Below are 17,428 nucleotides of genomic sequence, written 5' to 3'. Positions count from 1 at the left end.
TGTGTTTTGAAGAAGAAAAAGGGGGGGAAAGAGAGAGTGAGTGAGTGTGTGTGTGTGTGTGTGTGTGTGTCCAACAGTCCTCTATGCAGCTGGGGGTTGTGGATTTGCCCATAGCAAGGAAGAAAGAACATCAAGGAAAATAACTCGACTCTCTCATTCTTAGCCTTTTCATCAGTCTTCCCCATCTCCTTCAGCTAACATTGTGTAATCTAGAAAGTATACATCGAAAATAAGAACAGAAACATTTCCCTAGAATGACTCTATAAGGTAAGTTTTGTTCTTTCAAAAATATAAATAAAGAAATACCAGCATCCATAAATGGGGGGGAGGGGGGGGGGTCGGGTAAACCTAGCTAAAGAGCCTTTCTAAGTAAATACAGTTGGAAATCCTTCTTACCCAAAGGCACAAATCAAACCCAGTTAAACAGCCTTGCTGGCTGGTTGACAGTCCTGGTGTGCTCAGCTTTCAAATGTCCCATTCCAGCCAGGTACTTACTCATCTCCTTGCACCTAGGCCACAGCCCTCCCATATCCTGACTTACAGTGAGCAATAAAATGCTCTCAGGTGTACCATAATTTTGTCTCATAATAAAATTGCTTCTGTATTCTGCAAGTTGTGATGCTTCATTACTCTTCTATGTATCTAAGGATATTCCTGATTTTTTTCCCCCAACTTCTGGTAAAATGATACAAATGTTCTTCTTTGTTTTTTATCTAACCTCCATGACTTAGCAAGTTGTTGTACTTTATACTCCATATTTATATTCCAATACTAATCATGTCATAAGTTAATCGTATAACAAATTATTGATAATTTCCTCTCTTTGAAGACTTAATAGAACTACTACTTTAGATTTAATTACAGCAAAAAGGGAATAACCATTTCATGAAAGAGCTTATGACAGAATTCTTAGAAGTCCAAGTTATTGTTCAACTTATAATTCCACACAAGAGGATGAAATCAGCATGGATTTTACTAATGGAATTTGAAAAAACATGGCTACATTTATATGAATAAACTTAAAATATAGTCCATGGGCTAAAACTGGTCCACTGCCTGATTTTGAATGTCATATGAGGTAAGAATGGTTTTTACATTTTAAAATGGTTGAATAAAATATGAAAATGTGGGGCTGGGGTTATAGCTCTGCAGTAGAGCACTTGCCTCACACACATGAGGCACTGGGTTCCATCCTTGGCACCACATAAAAATAAAAATAAATCAAGTAAAGATACTGTGTCCATCTTTTAAAAAAATCTTTAAAAAATATAAAAATGTATGAAACAAAACTTACTAGGACATACCTATGGTCATTCATTTAGGTATTGTTATTGTTCATAGATGTTTTATTACAATGGAAGTAAAAAATAGTTTCAACAGAGACTGAGAGTGAACAAAGCTTGTAACATTAACCATCTAGCCCTTTACCAAAAAGATTGCTGACCCCTGCTACATAGAATAACTTTCCATGAAATTCTAAAATCAAAAAAGGCTTAGGATATATCATCTATTACAATTATAATTATTAGAAACAAAATTATGAACCTCCAGCACTAACAAAGAAACTAATGAAAAAAATTAAGAAACAAAGAAACACAAGAATTACTTAAGAATTATTCAACCTCAGAAGTGACACAAGTGGTAAGGAATAGTACAGAAATATGGCTGAAACTTATTAATAAATACTCAAAATAGACTAAAACATACACCCCCCAAAAAAATCTAAGGAAAAGATGAGCCTGCTATTTGGTGATAATAGTATATTATCTTTAGATAACTGAGATGAATCAGAACTTCTTGAATTGTAGGTGATGTTTACATTTTTAGCCAAAAAAATTAACTTGTTAAAACTTAAAGGGAATATCAAATATGACTAACAAGAAAATCAAAGTTCAGGAATTAATCAGAGGACAAGTCTCTTTAAATAAGTGCAGGTGTTACAGGACCAGTGAATGATAGATTTAAAAAAAAAAAGTTCATAAGTTTTATAATAGAACCACAGTTGATAAATTCAAAAGAATTACAAACAAGAGAAGAGACACAATACATACTAGTGGCAAAAGAGCCTGTATTTTCTTTTTAAGTTAAAAGGATTCTAGAAAACCAAGATCAGTGAGCTTGATACTATTCCACAACAAAATTCTAGAACAGGTTATTAAACAGATGGTTTGTGAGTACTTACATTAAAAAAAAAAAAAAAAAAACTGCCATGGATTTTTTTTAAAAATAAGCCATGCCAAACCTTGCTTCCTTTTCCCACATTGTTACTAGATAAGTGGATCAGAGAAATGTCTTAACTGCACAATATCTGAATCAAGAAAAGTATGGAGAAAATCTCTTGTGGCCAACTTGGATTTAGTCCACTCATTACTTGTTTAACCTTGGAAAGTGTCTTAACATCTGAGATGTGAGGCAAATTTCCACAGGCCTCTCCTATCTTTGCATGTTCTGCAGCAGGGGCACTGTCAGTTTTTGTTCTGCACTTTGTATGTATGTATGGGTGTGGTTCTGGGATCTAACCCAGGACCTCATGCATACTAGGCAAGTGCCTTACCACTAAGCCACAAACCCAGCCCCTGTACTATCTTGCCATGTATCTTTTTTAATACAAAGCCTTGGAATATAGAGACACTGTCTCCTTCTAGAACAAGGAACAAGTTTGCTCAGTCTATTATAAGAGATTAGATTTCCTAAACTAGAGGTTTTTCATTTTGGATGCAACATCAACCAAAGCCACTCTGCAGAGCCCCTGTGAGACTTGGGGGACAAGGGAACCAAACCAAACATGAAGCTCATGCTGCCTGCTGCATGGTGAGTAATAGGGTCCTCTGCTTATGACCCAGGAGTCTTGCGTCTTCTACAAACAGCAACAAAACAGTGACTGTCTAGTTTGTTAGCTTACAAGTAGTATAAAATACCAGGATTTTAGAGTTCTTGAAAATATGGGGCTCAGCTCAGTCATTTGTAAAATGGGGATAAAATCTCCTTATAAAAGTATTATGAGGATTAAATGAATTAATACATACAAAGTGCTCAGAAAAGTACCTACATTAAAATGTCTGGTAAATGTTAACCATTATTATGATGATGGTAATTATGATAAGTTTCAAATATATATCACTAGATAAACAACTCATCCGAAGGACTAATGACAAGCTAAAGAATTCACTAGGAATGGAACAGGCTCTGTTCTTAACAATGTTCTGCTCAATATTTTTTTTAAAGTTGAATAGACTCTATTCAACCATTTAACCAAGGTCCAAATCTTATTTCAAAAATAAACTATTTAAATGGACATTAATTACAATTTATATGAAATGAATAACAGTTCTATTAACAATGTAACATGTCTAAAAAATTAATTTCCTAACATATGTTGGTTAGATCCCATCTACAGTATGGTGTTTAGCTCCAAATACAACATTATAAAGAAAAGCTTGAGTAAATGTTAATATTTAGGGAAACCAGATTATTTTTAGAACATAAAAAATAATTAGAGATACTTGACTTTCTTTCAATGGAGAAAGAAATGTATTGGGAATGATACCTTTTCAGACATGTTTTATATGCGAAATATGCTATGCAGATATATGGCATCAAACCTGGATAATTCCAATTAATTCCAATTCAAAGTAAGCAAGAATATTCTATTAATTAAATTTTTTCAAATGCAAGTTTTTGAAAGCCACTAGCCAGGACTACCAATTGATACTGCCTCTTGCCCATTCAGATGTCTTTGAATTTCTTGTCCATACAAAAAAAAAGCAAAGCAAACACACAGGTAATTTCTTCATGCTTCTTGAATATTTTTTAAATATCTTTATTTTGTTTATTTATTTTTATGTGGTGCTGAGGATCTAACCCAGTCCCTCACATATGCAAGGCAAGTGCTCTGCCACTGAGCCACAATCCGAGCCCCTTCTTGAATATTTTTAATCATCTTGTCTCCTTATGTTTCTGTTCCATTTCAACTAAGCCCTTTCAAAATGAAAATTTTTTCTTAAATTTTCATTTTGGATGCACTCTGACTTTCTGGTTATTCCTTCTTTATACAGGCTGCAGTCCATAAGCATTTTGACAGACACTCTCAGGTAACAACTACCCCCCCACCCCCACATCTGGCTTAGAAGGAAGATTAGAAATAGTAAAATTTCAAATTTCCTTGCAACTCTAGGCTTAATTTCTGGACCCTTCTTACTTATTTTGCCATGTAGAGAAACCAAAGAATGTCTGTGGTTGAAGAATGAATATATGAATGAATATTATTAAACAACTGAAAATGAGCTTCTTTTTTAAGAACTATCTACATCAATGGATCTTAAATCTTTCAATTAGCCAAAAAGATGGCAAGAACTACATAGGCACAAACAATAAAGACCCATCACAAAGTATGAGAACAGAAGGAAGTGAAAGAGATATTGGAGGTTGAAGTGAGAATGGGTAGAGAATTACTGATGGTGAACACCCCAAGATAAATTCTTAACCTTAGAAATTATTAACCTGTCTTCATACCAAACCCCTAGTAAATTATGGTAGGAAAAACCAAATACAATCTTGCAAAGGCAAAAATGATACATATAACAATATAGATTAATCTCAAATACATCATGTTATGGTTTTTATGGTTTCCCCAAAAGCTCATGTGTGAAATAATGCAAAAATTTTCTGAGGTAAAATTATTAGATTATGAGAGGTGTAAGCTAGTCAGTGAATTAGTACACTGATATGGATTTAACGGGACAATAACTGTAGGCAGTTAGGGTGTAGTTGGAGGAAGTAGGTCACCGGGAGTGTGCATTTAGGGTTTATATTTTGTCCCTGGTGAGCAGAGCTCTTTCTCTCTACTTCATGGCTTGCCAAGTTCTGAGCTGCTTCCCTGCACTATGCCCTTCCACTGCCTCACTTTGGGTCCAGAGCTATGGAGTCAACCAGCTATGGACTGAGACTTTTGAAACCATGAGCCTGAAATAATTTTTTTCCTCCACTAAGTTGTTATTGTGGGTCTTTTGGTCACAATGATGCAAAGCTAAATAAAACAAAAGTTGTTACTAGGAGTGCGGTCATTGCTGAGACTAACCTGACCATGTGGTTCAGAAGCCTTTGGAGCTGGCTTGCAGGGTAAGGAATTTTGAAAAATTTGGAGATGCAATATGGAAAAGCTTTAAAATGTTGTAATGGAGACTAATGGGTGATTCTGCAGGAGCTCAGAAGACCAAAATGCCAATAAAACTGTGGAGAGTAAGACTGATGTTTCAGAGGAGGATGATCATGAAGTTTCAGTGGAGAAACACTATTGGAAATTGGACTAGAGGTCATTCATATTATTACAGCAAAGAAGTTGTCTACATTTTGCCCATGTCAGAAACTTTCTATGAGGCTGAATTTAAAAGCAATGGACTAATTAATGTGGTGGAAGGAACTTCAAGACAGCATAGCATTCAGACAGTGGCATGGATATTACTGGTGGCTTTTTGTCAGGTTTACTGTGATAAACAGGAGTAGAAAGCAAAGCAGAAAGATTTGAAAAAGTTAAAGAGTTTGGCCAAAAAAAAAAAAAAATCTGTGTAAAACTAGGGTTAAGGAAGTTCTGTTTTTTAAAGACATTATAGCCACTAATGAGATGCTGAGTACTTTGCCCAGAGACAATAGGAAAGATGACTTGAGGGTTTCTCAGATACTGACAAGACAATGCCCATACAGGCTCAAGGATGTAAAAATAAAAATCTTTTTGAGAAGAGGACACAGGGTTATGCTATTTGCACAGTGGGGTTTAGGAATTTGTTTCACCATGCTTAGCTATCCAAGTGCTCAAAAGCTGCAAAAGCCATGGTACTAAGAGACTTGGCTATTTCTCAAGATGTTAGCAGCCCTGGGTATCAACCACATGGTGTCAGTCTATAGGAATCAGGATATTAGAGTTAGGGGACAATGGAGGCTTCCACTGAGATTTTAAAGGAAGGCTTTGGAGGCCAGGCAAAGTATAGCAGGTTTGGGGTTCCTATGGGCTGTTCCTGAGAAGGTGATATATGAAAATGTAAGAAGGGAGACAAAGCTGTAATGGAGACTCTTAGATTAAGGATGCCAGTAATGTGGGATGTCTGCCAAGGAAAGCTGCAAGAATAGAGCAAACAAGCCAAGTTAGAAACCATGTGGATTGCAACCACCAAGACAATATGGGTGGAGCTACGCAAGCTCTTCCCAGAGAATATCAGGATGTCATGTGTTCCAGATGCTGGATGTGAGCCACAGGACTTTTGTGCGCTGCTGGATTTCATTCTTCATTTGGTCCCATTATTCTTTCTATGCCCCATGTATCTCCCTTTTGGAATGTAAATGTTTATTCTATGTCATTTTATATTGGATATATGTAACTTAATTATGATCTTTACTCTCACAGCTAAAAGTACACTTTGAGCCTCAGATGAGGTTTTGGACTTGGACTTTGGGGAAATGCTGGAACAGTAAAGACTATAGGGACTCTTGGAAATGGACTGAATATACTTTGAATTGTGTGCTGGATATTAGCTTTGAGGGAGCTCAAGGGGAATGCTATGGTTGAGATGTGAGGTGTCCCCCAAAAGCTCTTGTGTAAAACAATACAAGAATTTTCAGAAGTGAAATTATTAGATTATGAGAGGTATAATCTAATCAGTGTATTAATCCACTGAAATGGATTAACTGTGTGGTAACTGTAAGCAGGTAGGGTGTAGGTAGAGGAAACCGGTCAGTGAAGTGTTACTTTGGGGTTTATGTTTTGTCCCTGCTAAGCATGCAAGGACAAAATGCTGGCTCTCTCCACCTGCACACTTCCTAGTAGTCATGTCCTGAGCTACTTTCTTTCTGCATCTTGCCCTTTTTGCACCATGTTGAGCCTCACCTTGTGCCCAGAGTTAGGAAGTCAGCTGTCTCTGGACTGAGACATCTGAAACTGTGAGCCAAAATAAACTCTTCCTCCTTTAAGTTGTTCTTCTTGGTCCTTTAGGTCATAGCAATGTATAGCTAACTGAAACCTCATGCTAAGTGAATTCAAAGGCTACATACCACATGATTCTATTTAAAATACCAGACTTGAAAAGATAACCATAGAGACAGAAAACAGATCAGTGGATACACAGGAACCGGAAGACAGGAGGAAAGTCTTAGTAAAAGGCACATGGAGGATTTGGGGGGTTGATGAAATTATTTTATATTTTAATTGTAGTGGTGATTACACAACTATATGTTTGTCAAAATATGAAGATCTATGTACTGAAAAGGGGTGAATTTTATTCTATGTAAATAATATTTTATTAAAAAGTAGAAAAATGAAAGAATTTTAAAAACTTTGTAATGATAATTAAAATATGGCTGTGTAACTAATAAACCATACTGAGAGAAATTTATTGGAATTATTTCTAGAATATAGTAATTAATATCTTACCTTAAATTCAAATGTCAAGTATTTAAGCAGCTTACTTTTTATAAATAACAACTTTCACTTTTTCATGAATAGTTAACATGTAAAAAATAAAATTACCAGTCACATTCTATTTTAAAATTATTTTCCTATAACAAATGCAATCCCAATAATAAAATAAATGCTAAATTTTTCTGTTATTTGTGTATCCTATATTTAATTACCAAATATGATTGTATATTTGCCTTTGAATTTGTTCATAGACAGAAAAACAGTCTGGCTGCAGCAAAATAACTGGGGGGGGGTGACAAACAACTTGTGTATGTTGATACAGCAGGAGTAGGAGCCCTTTACTGTAAGACAGGAGGTGTATTTATACATTCCACACAGCTTATCTTAATTAACATAAACTAGATACAGCAGTCAACCAATAAGGAATCTCCACACTTAATGGCTCGCTGGCTTACTTCACAAACCACTCCCTCTGGCAAAATGCCAGGCGCCATCCAGACTTGTTTACAGACCTCAACAATTTTAGAATTTAGCTTTGTTTCAGCTAACAAGATGTTGTCAAGACACAATGAGAGGAATATCAAAGAGAAAAATACTTAAATCTAATACCAATTAGAAACAACAAATCACACTGCCTTTTTCCTTTTTGTAGGATAGTTTGAGCAAGCACATAGGATTGGGACTATCATGACATTCTTAAAATTAAAATAAGCAGAGTGTCACAAAGAGAAACTTTAGCCATACTTTTTTGAAAGTATAGGAAACTGATCAAGTTTTTCTTTTTTCTTTTTTTTTTTTTTTTTTGGTACCAGGGATTGAACCTGGGAGTACTTACACTCTGAGCCACATCCAGAGCCTTTTTTATATCTTATTTAGAGACGGGGCCTTGCTGAGTTGCTTAGGACCTTGCTGAGGCTGGCTTTGAAATCACGATCCTCCTCCCTCAGCTTCCTAAGCTGCTGATATTTCAGGTGTGCATCATCATGCCCATGAAGAAAATTGGGTTTTAACACTATTTTATTGGGGATAATATAAAGTCTGTCAAACAAATTTTATTTTTACTCCAACAGACATTCTCCATAATATAAGAAAGGTAAAATGTATTAAAATATGAATATTTGCAAAGTTGTATCACTGCTAAAAACGATACAAGATATCATTTCCTGCCTTCTGTTCCCTTTGGTTGTGCTGAATTTGCAGTGGGTTGAAGAAGTCAAGGAAAGTGGCCAGAGATGGCACACTTCATGGAGTTTGCAGGCTCAGCGCGAATGCACACATCACACAGTGGCATCTGGGGAAGGAAAGCAGTGAGGGACCACCTTAATGAGGCTCTTCATACATTTTGACAGTCTCCAAGGGAAGAGAAAGTTGTTTCATGAGATTTAGGACAAAACTTCTTATTTTTGGTGCACCACATAAAATCTCTTTCCACTTTCTTTAAAACAAGCTACAGTAAAGATATGCAGTACTCCTGTAGTTGGGACTGCGTTTCTTTTATTGTAGTGCAATACACAAACTGGAACATGGGTGACCAATATTTTACATAGGTCATCAATATGTATGTCTTTGCATGTAAAGTCCATTAAAAGAGTGACATTCTATTTATTTGAAGAAAAAAATCAGTTTAAAAAACAGTTTATCCAACTCCACACTATTTCTGGGTTAGTGCCATGAACAGCTAAATTTATGATTGAGTTCATAGGACCAAGGCAAATTTGTAAATGAATTAATATTTATGGAATGGTAGTGACAAGAACCTCAGGTACAGAGTGCCAGGTGGTTGTTTCTTAATCCTGATGGGCTCAACTCCACATGTGTTCCACCTTCACCTCTCCTTGTTTCAGCATTTTGAATAAACAAGGAGAGGCCCCAATTCTGGGAGGGTGATCTCATGGGATAAGAAAACTGAACTAAAAAAATTTTAGATTTTAACTGAGACTGCTGAGCTTCACCAGAAAAGTTATTATGATACTTTATGTTTGCATTAAATGGATTTTTTAAGAAAGTATCATTCTTATGCACACAAATGTGCGCAGGGTAGGGAGGAGACATTTTATAGTTTCATACTTGATTCCATGTACTTTGTAAATTGTTTTAGTTAGAAATAATCTAAAAGCTAATCCACTGTCTTTTTAATTTAGGAGGAAATGATTCACCTAAAATCAGATAAAAGTTACATACAGATGTAGTACCTGTATGCAGGCCTCTGCACACTTAACATAGGAGCTTTGTAGTAAACCAAGTTGGCTATTTTTATAATCTGGGGTTTAATTCTTTTCAGAACTATTCATCTTCATTCTCACTCTAATATACATTGTTATCCAAAAAGTTGTTTAATGCAAAATTTCCTACTTGCAACAAGGGTGCACTGGCACTTGAAATAAGCAAATCGGAGACACAGAGGGCACTGGGTATCTAAAGAGCAGGGCAAGAGAAGAAGGGATGCATTAATTTTTTAAAAGGAAAAAAAGAGAGTTCATTACATATATAACCCAACTCTGTCTTGCTTTAGAGTTTCTCAAGGGTCCTACATCACTAGTAGTATAACAGATATCAGAATTATTTTCATACAGGAGGAAGAAGAGGAAAAGAGAAAAATGACACAAAATAGGCTAAGAAGGGAAACCTGTTCTGTTCCTTCTTTATTATCAATAGAAAACATTATAGATTATTTTCTATATTCTTAAGAGGTTTAGACTAAAATATCAAGTTATTTTAATTTTAAATATGAAACAAGTGCTGAGGGAGATCCATAAGGTATGATGGTTATAAGAAAACATTTGTGGGGTTTTGTGGCATTATGTAAAGAGTTGTATCATTCATTCATGAGTTCATTCACAAGCAATTTGAGGAAGCTAAAGGGTAGGAATTTAAATTTGGAGAGTTAAAGTTTTCATCAAATCACAAACCTTCAACCTGCTGTTTAAGGGTATATGTTATGGAGGGTGGGTGGATAAAGGAAATTTGTAAACTTCTGTTGAGTTGTCCAATGCAATGAAGTAAAACCATCTAGGTTGGTTACAAAACCCAGAATCTCAAAAGAGACCTTGATTCTATCCATTCCCCTCCATTTTTTAATACAAATAGTCCCAGAAATATGTAGTCTGTCCATGTTGTGTTCATGGTATGCCCATTAACATTATATACAGTACTTATGTGATTTACAGTAAGCTATATTAATTAATTAAATGTCAATTTAATTTATGCTAAACATTACTATATTAAAGCACTAAACTATTCAGAGGTTGTTTTCCAAACCATAAATATCCACTCCTAAATTTCAAAAGTTAAATGTACTACTATTTCCCAGATCAAGAATTATTTTTTTTAAAAAAAGGTGTATAAAATTGAGCTGGGGCTGGAGTGGCTCAGTGGTAGAGTACTCGCCTAGCACATGAAAGGTTCTGAGTTTGATCCTCAGCATCACATAAAAACAAATAAAATAAAATAAAAGCATTGTGTCCAACTATAACTATGAAAGATATTTTTAAAATAAATAAGTAAATAAATAAAATTGAGCTGGACATAAGTTCACCTGAGATGACTCTGCCAATGTAATAGTGAAGAGTTTTTTCCAAATGTAAAATGGTATCAAATGACTGTAGGATGAAAAGTAATTTTGATTACATGAAAAACAAGTTATCCAATGATACAGATTAAAGTACTATCTGAGGCCTCCAGTGAGCTATTCATTCTTTCTTAAGCAGAGACATAAGCAGCTGTTGGAAGGCTTACATAACACCGCTCTACTGTATGAAGAATAATTATGGTACCTGCAATAGTTCAGGTAGGAGACAATGGTGTATTTGACCACATTGGTAGCAGTGGTTTTACAAATATATATATATATATATATATATATATATCATGTATATTATATGTATTAGATTACACATAATACACATGTAAACCAAATAAATATACACATGTATGTGTACACACACACACACACACACACACACATGATTATTATTGTGTTGCCATTTAACTAGAGGCAAACTCCAAAATGGAATAAAAAAGAAAGACAAAAACAAAATGAAGAGTTAGAGACAGGCTTACAGATAAAGATCAACCAAAACCTGGAACACAAATTTGGGTGAAGTAATAGTGACGAGTAGTTCTGAAAGATGTTGGGGATCATTTTTTAAATGAGATGATTTTATGACAGTCTACATATGCTAAGATGCTAAGATATTTGGATTAGTGTACTGTTAAGTTTCTCCTCACTATCTACCAGTGAGGAATGTTAAGCTTTCTCCAAAATATGTCTGCCATTGATTTCTTTTTCTTCTCCTCAAAATACACTTTAAGAAAGTTTGGGTTTTCTTAAGGTTTAAATAAAGTTGCAAAATCATGGCTACTGTTGTATATATGTAACACAATGATAGAAAATAAGAATGAGGCAGAATGCATTTTCACAGAATACGTTATCAAATAACACAGAAGGTGAGAAGAAAGAAAAAAAATGTATACCAGAAAAACTTGAAGTTCTTTTCTAGTAGCATCCTTTGTTTTGGGAATTCAGAGTTAATTTCTTTAACCTGTTGGAAAAAAACCTGTGACGTGCTAATGGTATCATCTTTTAGACTTACATTAGAAAAATCTTCAAAAGAAACTGCTAAAAACTTAAATAAATTTTAAATCAACATTATCTTCCATGAAATATATTTTAAGTCTACCAAGACAGAAATTGAAGGAAATTGAGGAACATTAATAAACTAAAAACGCTGAGAGCTTTTAAACCCCTGGGGATTCATTTGCTTCACAGCAACATGCTTTTTCAACATTAAATTTTATTCACTCTTACTAATGAAAATAATCTGCCACAGTAGAAAAGAATGAAGACATCAGTGTCCTATGACATATTTATCAATATAAGGCGAAGGTATGTTCTAGATATCCTTGGTGGATAGTAGGAAGAGCAAAGAGTACAACTGAGTAGAAAGCTGAAAGCAAGCTACAGCTGAGTACACACATTTCAGATGTCAAGGAATTCAAAAGGTTTAACCGGGGCTCCCACAGTTGATTGATGAAGGAAAAAGTGTTTAAATAAAAAATTATACAAAATTTAAATAAACTAAAATATTTTTGAGTTTAAGTTGTATGTGGAAAGTTGGAAAATTTAACAAATATAACACGATTTACAAGGAGTAAACAAAAGTTCACCGTTACAAAATGAAAAAGTAAAAGTGAATCATAAGCTACAAATCACCTAAACACAATATTGTTTCAAAAATGAAATAAGCATGATGCCAGTATACCTCATTTTAAATACAAATATATTCTGTTAAGTTGCCTGCTAGGCAAATATCTGTATAAATAAACACAATACCTGATCACTCCAACTATTAAACTAAAATTATACTTCTAAGATTCGCTAGGCAAATACTTAATAATACTTCATTTGAAGAAACAGCAAACTACTAAAGCAACTATCTAAAGAAAAAAACAATAGTTTTAATGAATACTTCTACTGCAAACACCTCACCACATACATATGTTGACTTTTTTTTGTTTGAATATTACCATTGTTACACATAATACAACATAATTCTCTAAAACCCTCTCTATGGCATCTTTTTAACATTAGCTTCTTAGTCATAATATTTTTTTTTACATTTTACCAAAGCTGATTACTTTTTTGTTTGTTTTGTCTGGAAAATTTGGGTCAAAGAAGGAATAAACATAAGGGACAAAGCAAAATAGAATATATACAAAAATATCACATAATAATAAGACAAGTAAATACACAAGTAGAAGTACCCATGTATTTTATCAAGAAAGAATATCTACCAGTAAAGAATTTCCACAGGAAAGACTTTGCTATGAGTATTTATATAATTCAATAATAATGAATGTTCACATAACCAATGTTTGGTTAAAAAAAAAAGTAAGAGCACTTTTAGATACCCCTTCTCTCTATGTTTAAAATGTAAGAGAAAACAAAACAAAAAATATTTGTGGGACCCATTTCAAAGTTCTGAAAAACAAATGAAGAAGCTAAAAGTTCGGAAGGAAATCATAAGAAAACAATGAAAATGACCTGCTAGGCCTCAGGAAGGGGAAAAAAATGCCCAAATAACTTATAATATTTTGCTTGATAAAGACTATATAAGTGATACAACATTTGTCCAAGTATATTAAGAGATAAATACTCAGACCTAAGAAAATTTTTATTGCATTCAAAGAATGAAGAGATCCAGCCAAAACCATGTAAAATTCAAATTAGGCATTAAACTACCTGCAAACCATAAACATTAGGATATGTTTTTAAAAGTTTCAAGCACCTGAATTACCATTACAGAAGTCTTAAGAATACAAGCAGCTCTTTCTGGGTTGGATTTGCTCCAATTTGTTGGAACTATGAATTAAAGGCCACATCAATAAAACTGCTTCAAAAACTTACACAAATATTAAGATCTCATTGAACCTAATAAAAGAAACAGACTTTCATTTATCAAGGAGCAATATTAATTTGGGCACTGCTTAGGACATTTTGGGTCCCTTCACTTATTGATAAAAGTACTACTATTTATCAGAAAGCTTTAAAAATAGTTTGAGTATGCCAAAAATGAATATTCAGTAATTGTGATGGAAGTGATTCCATTTCTGAATTCAACTAGGATTTCCAATTTTGTCTACTAACAATCATGTCAAGAAAACTTCTTTCTGAAGTGTGTCTTAAATCACATTCTTTTCTTACAATCAATGACCTCTTTCTGATTTAATTCAGAAAGGCAGAAAATATATAATCACATCCATCATTCTGTTTTTTATCAATATTATAACTAATAGCAGATTTAACATGAGATTGTTATCACAAAAATAGAATAAGAGTGTTGAGGCAGAGCCAACTATAAATCCTTTTAAAAAATCACAAATAATACCCTTTTAATGTAAGTATATTCTGTATCCCTCACATCTTCTCTTGAAATAAAAATAGTTGGTAGATTTGTTTGACTACATTCATTACAGTGTTATATACCCTATAAATCTCTATCAAACCAGGTGTTATTTTCACTATTTAAATATGCTTTTCATAAAGCATAAGCATAGCTTTACACTAATAGGTATGTTGTTTTGTACTTTTGGTAGCTTGCTCCTACAAAGGGAATATTACTTCTCATAACAGGTTATCCGTATAGATAAAAAATGTATGTTTCTTCCCTATTTAAGGTTCCTAGAAAATTACAAATTTTTAAGCAAAACAATTACAGAATCATCAGTGCAGGGAAAGAGAACTCCAATGACAGTTTACTCAGACAAAACTAGTTTACAAATTTATTCATATCATAATGTAATTAAAGGCCTCTTTCCACTCCAGAATATGAATTCTATGAAAATGATATACCAAAGCATAATTTGGGCCATTTTGAAAAAAACATTTACAAAGGAGTTCATAACTGTTATCTGTATATTTTCTCCTTTAATTGCTCCATTTGTTATAATAATACACACTAAAGTGGAATGGTAACATTTTAATCAGCTATGTATAAAAACTAAAGTATTTATTGTATTCATATTTAAATTGAATGTTAAAAATGATTTCCTGAAAAACCCTTTTATTGTGTGTGCTCAAAAGTGAACTTTAAGCTGATCTTATATTGAGTGAGCTCTTTTCTCCCACTCACCTAGAGAGAGGAATCATCAGGTTTCTAGTAAAACTCCGTAACTTAATTGCAAGTAAACATTTCTTTTATTTAAGAAAACAGTGAAATGTTGGGTTTCTTAAGGAAGTACTGAGCAGACCAAACCACTGAATATGGGTCAAGTTAAGTGATGGATGGATGGATGGATGGATGGATGGATGGATGGAAGGAAGGAAGGAAGGAAGGAAAACGGGCTTTAAAAAGCTCTAAAGCATATATGAAATTTTATGGCCCTAATGATCACAGTGTATATAACCTTATATTCACTGTAGGAATGTACATGCAAATAAATCAAAATTGTAAATTGTGTTTAACTGCATTAAACAAACACTACATTTAAAAAATTCCAGTACACTGAGAATATACTTATCCATAACTCATAGTGACAGAAAAGATAAACAGGGCCTTTGACAACATAAAACGTTTGCTGAGGTATGGCACAATGCAAACTTGAACATGAAAATATCTCAAAGCTCATCTTCAATTCAATTTTGACCTCTGACACAGATTTGCTATTAAATACACCCCTCCCTGTCTCCACTGCTGCCTAACCAAACTATCTGAGTTAGGAGACAGTGCAAAGATGTGCCTTCGAGGCAAACTTTTGTTTTCTAGAGTAAATCTCCCCCAAATACTTCCAGTTGGAATATGTCCACTTCAGCTACTTGACACCAGGGAGTCACTTTTTCCCTTGGGCTTACCTGCTACTATGTAACTATTCTTCCAAGTAGACTGTGGGCATGTTGGGAGGTAGATCTTTTCAGCACTTCTGAATCCATGATGACTGCAAATATTACACCTTACACAATCCCACAGGTCTTTCACACTCTTCTCCTTCCCGCCCCTTCTGAAACTCACCCAGGCCACTTGGTGCTCTTCATGTCGCCAATGCCTGCCCACCTGGAAGCAACCAGTATTAAGTACTCGAGGAATAATCCTCAAGATCAAGCAACTGCCTGGATTTCAACATGTGGTGAAAGAAAACGTGTGTGGGGGTAGGCATATGAGCGTTACAGATAGCAGCTGTCCATTAAGTGGTTTAAATCTGTTGGTTAAAAAGCTGAGTAAACAAATACACAGATGGGTCCTGTTCCTTGGGGATTAAGGATTCTGAGGAGCCTCCCAAGGTGGCCAGTTCAGCCTCTCTTGACTCAAAACGCCCTTCGGTTCCGCTTTCAAAAGCCCCAGACCTGCACATCGCCTTTCTCTTCCTGTTCCCTCTAATCAAAGTGTCACCCTACGCGCCAGGTGACCTTAGAGACTTACCTAAGAGAGCTCAGAGTCAGAACAGTGAGACAACTTTTCATCCGTGCGCTAGAGGCCCGAACATCTACAGCAGGGGAGAGCCCACATCGAGGTGAGGGGTCGGGGAAGGCTGGCCTCTGGGATGGGGAGAGACGCACCCGCGGCGCGCACGGCCACAGAAAGGGTCTGGCCCGCACCGCTGCCGCACGTGCGCCGCCGGAGCGCTAAGGATCTTAAGAGACCCTGGCTTTACCCCCGCGGGCCTCCGCGGACCTACAGGTAAAAGCCTAGGGAGACACTCTCCCTTTTTCCGAAAGGTGTCTGTGCCCCTCCCACATTCCCTCCCTAAATACCCTAAAGCAGGATTTCACTCCAAACCCACCAAGACTGAAGAGTCCAGTCCAAGGCGGAATAAAAGTAAAAACCAGGACAGATCCTTGGGGGAAGCAAGCAGTGCTAGAGCATGGACCTGGGTAAGAGCTCGATCAGGGGCAGCAATTGAGATGTAAGGTTGTCCTGAAGAGTCACTAGGGGCCAGGAGTTTCTTGACAGGAGAAACAAGAGTGCCCCTGGTCCTCTCTAGTTCCTAGAGAAGTACTTTTGAAATGAACGCCTAAGTACCTAACTTAGGGAGGAGAAGCATGCACTTGCCCAATTGAGTAAATAAAGGTCAGCAGTTGGATCAATGCAGTGTGCGCTTCTAAACCGCCAGATGTTTTTACTGTTGTTTCGGGGGGGGGGGCGGGGGGGAGAAGAGGAAAAGACAACGAACAATAATAATAAAAAAGAGTAAACAAACACACATCTGGTGTTTGGACACACATTTTCCCCCAACCGCGGTCTCTCTGGACCATGCAACATTTTGCTTATTCAAAATTAAAAATCCTGAACCAACAGCGAATCTCCCTTTTCTCGACTCACCCTTCCCCCATACAAAGCAAAATGCAAAAAGAACAACAAGTGGTGATGTTGGGTCCCGAACGTGACCCCAACACTGAGCCGAAATTTGACACATGTCACACTCGCCCCGTGGCGCGGAGCACTGGCGCTGGGGCGAAACTTTGCCGCGGCGGTGAGAGGAGCGCGAACTAAAGTCGCTGCCCGGGGCCGGCGTGGAGGTGGCTGG

The 17,428-nt window shown here is 35.7% G+C and overlaps 1 protein-coding gene across 10 annotated transcripts in view; it reads right to left on the bottom strand.

Annotated features, from left to right (window-relative positions):
- Window positions 1-17,428, bottom strand: part of Foxp2 (forkhead box P2) — a 546,252-nt gene that overhangs the window by 528,332 nt on the left and 492 nt on the right. For 2 of the 10 annotated variants that reach the window (XM_048786004.1, XM_048786003.1), the window contains exon 1: window positions 15,759-16,289. The exons of 1 other annotated variant lie outside the window; for it this stretch is intronic. The gene's annotated coding sequence lies outside the window, so the exon portion shown is untranslated. Of the gene's footprint in view, window positions 1-15,758; window positions 16,294-16,323; window positions 16,537-16,684; window positions 17,008-17,428 lie in introns of those variants that run through there. 7 more of the 10 variants (XM_048786012.1, XM_048786011.1, XM_048786010.1 and 4 more) reach the window with 5 other exon arrangements.

Source organism: Marmota marmota, unplaced genomic scaffold (assembly GCF_001458135.2).
Source record: "Marmota marmota marmota unplaced genomic scaffold, marMar, whole genome shotgun sequence".
NCBI lineage: Eukaryota > Metazoa > Chordata > Mammalia > Rodentia > Sciuridae > Marmota > Marmota marmota.
Note: the sequence above shows the minus strand (reverse complement) of the source record. Positions and strands in the feature narration are given on the sequence as shown.